We start from the raw sequence: 3,046 nt of genomic DNA, 5'->3' as shown, positions 1-3,046 counted from the left end.
AGTGGTTCACTTCAACATTTAGAAATGGTATGAACTAACACACTTTGATTATCAAGATATTGTAAAATAGTAATGATAATAAAAAAAAGAAGAGTGTTCTTTCAATTGATTAATTCAGGATACAATTAAACAGTCTCTGGATGAGCTCATTTGTATTTCTGGATTCAAATCAATGAAATAACAGTTCCTGTCCCATGAAGGTCTTCAGAGACAGGTTGTGGTCGGAGGCCTAGTTCACTCCAGAGTTCATAAATGTACATATTTTATTGTCAGTCACAAGGTGAGACACCTCCATGTGTTTATATGTACAGGTAAATATAGACTGTAAAGTTCATATTCATTATGTTTTTTCATTTCAACTTGAAAACTGCAGGACTACAGGAACTCAACAAAAGCTGGAGCTGCTCTGTCTGTGGCCTCTCAGGAACGTGCACGTCACACACACAACCTTGCCCTCATGATGTGAGTATTTCTATTTTAAACTTTTATTTTTTCATTTAGCCTTTATTTATCCAGGTAGTCTCATTGAGTCACGAGAACTCATTTTCTAGAGAGACCTGTTTAGGAGTAGATAGTGGGGGTTGAGTGCCTTGCTCAGGGGCCCAGAGTGGGTCCAATGAGAGTTGAGGCAGGTGTGGGTGTTTCACCTTTTCCACCCACATTTTGATGTTGATGGTACCGGGAGTTGAACCTGCGACTTTCCGATCACAGGCCCATCTTGTAACCTCAGCGCCACCACTCCCCCACATAACATCATATCATGATGGTCATGGTCATATTAAAATCTCACTGGTTTCCTTCCAGATGTGTTAAACAGCTACTGGTCCCCCTGATGTTTCCAGGTGGCTGTGGTCAGTGGATGAAAAGCCTGGCATGAACAAAATGATGCTGGAGATCATCATTTGACGAGAGCTACCACCTTCTAACTGTGAAGAACAACAGCAGCTCAGTGAAGGTGCTGAGAGCTGCAGAGAGGCTGATTCATGGAGATTCAACACAGCAACCTCCAAACATGTCCACCCTCACACACATCGTCCGTGAAGAGACTGGACCAGAGCAGGCAGCACAAGATAATAAGACCATGATAACAACAACAACAACAACAGACATTCACAAATGAGTCATACAAATTTGTTTTTTTATTGTTTATTTGATTTACAATTGAAAAACAGTTTGTTATCCACTGTTGTCATCTCTCTTTGTTAAAATCCAGGTCTCTCTTGTAAATGAGTCCTGTCGGCTCAGTGGGACTAACCTGTATCAATAAAGGTTGAATGAATATATATATGTATATACAGGTCCTTCTCAAAAAATTTGCAAATTGTGATAAAGGTCATTATTTTCCATAATGTAATGATAAAAATGTAACTTTCATATATTTCAGATTCTTTCCACACCAACTGAAATATTTCAGGTCTTTAATTGTTTTAATACTGATGATTATGGCATACAGCTCATGAAAACCCAAAATGCCTGTCCCAAAAAATTAGCATATTTCATCCCACCAATGAAAGACAAGTGTTTTTAATACAAAAAACGCCAACCTTCAAATAATCATGTTCAGTTATGCACTCAATACTTGGTCGGGAATCCTTTTGCATGAATTGACTGCTTCAATGCGTCGTGGCATGGAGGCAATCAGTCTGTGGCACTGCTGAGGTGTTATGGAGGCCCAGGATGCTTCGATAGCGGCCTTAAGCTCATCCAGAGTGTTGGGTCTTGCGTCTCTCAACTTTCTCTTCACAATATCCCACAGGTTCTCTATGGGGTTCAGGTCAGGAGAGTTAGCAGGCCAATTGAGCACAGTAATACCATGGTCACTAAACCATTTACCAGTGGTTTTGGCACTGTGAGCAGGTGCCAGGCCGTGCTGAAAAATGAAATCTTCATCTCCATAAAGCTTTTCAGCAGATGGAAGCATGAAGTGCTCCAAAATCTCCTGATAGCTAGCTGCTTTGACCCTGCCCTTGATAAAACACAGTGGACCCACACCAGCAGCTGATATGGCACCCCAGACCATCACTGACTGTGACTGCTTCACACTGGACTTCTGGCATTTTGGCATTTCCTTCTCCCCAGTCTTCCTCCAGACTGTGGCACCTTGATTTCCGAATGACATGAAAAATTTGCTTTCATCCGAAAAAAGTACTTTGGACCACTGAGCAACAGTCCAGTGCTGCTTCTCTGTAGCCCAGGTCAGGCGCTTCTGCCGCTGTTTCTGGTTCAAAAGTGGTTAGACCTGGGGAATGCGGCACCTGTAGCCCGTTTCCTGCACACGCCTGTGCACGGTGGCTCTGGATGTTTCTACTCCAGACTCAGTCCACTGCTTCCACAGGTCTCCCAAGGTCTGGAATCGGCCCTTCTCCACAATCCTCCTCAGGGTCCGGTCACCTCTTCTCGTTGTGCATTGTTTTCTGCCACACTTTTCCCTTCCCACAGACTTCCCACTGAGGTGCCTTGATACAGCACTCTGGGAACAGCCTATTAGTTCAGCAATTTCTTTCTGTGTCTTACCCTCTTGCTTGAGTGTGTCAATGATTGCCTTCTGGACAGCAGTCAGGTCTGCAGTCTTACCCATGATTGCGGTCTTGAGTAATGAACAAGACTGGGAGTTTTTAAAAGCCTCAGGAATCTTTTGCAGGTGTTAAGAGTTACGTCGTTGATTCAGATGGTTAGGTTAATAGCTTGTTTAGAGAACCTTTTCATGATATGCTAATTTTTTGGGACAGGCATTTTGGGTTTTCATGAGCTGTATGCCATAATCATCAGTATTAAAACAATTAAAGACCTGAAATATTTCAGTTGGTGTGCAATGAATCTGAAATATATGAAAGTTTCATTTTTATCATTACATTATGGAAAAAAATGACCTTTATCACAATATGCTAATTTTTTGAGAAGGACCTGTATATACACACACATAAGGATTTATTCAACCTTTTATTTATACAGGTTGGCTTCATTGAGCCACAAGGACTCATTCACAAGAGACCTGCTCCAGACAGAACATATAAAGTACAGACAAGAATAACAGTAAACAACGACT

The 3,046-nt window shown here is 41.8% G+C and overlaps 1 protein-coding gene across 1 annotated transcript in view; it reads left to right on the top strand.

Moving 5' to 3' along the window:
- The window catches only part of tgs1 (trimethylguanosine synthase 1), a gene marked incomplete in the record, with an annotated part of 304,266 nt that overhangs the window by 74,325 nt on the left and 226,895 nt on the right, over positions 1 to 3,046 (top strand).

This window comes from Nematolebias whitei, chromosome 9 (genome assembly GCF_014905685.2).
Source record: "Nematolebias whitei isolate Nwh7 chromosome 9, NemWhi1, whole genome shotgun sequence".
Lineage (NCBI taxonomy): Eukaryota > Metazoa > Chordata > Actinopteri > Cyprinodontiformes > Rivulidae > Nematolebias > Nematolebias whitei.
The sequence above is the reverse complement of the archived record's forward strand: the minus strand, read 5'-3'. Positions and strand labels throughout refer to the sequence as shown.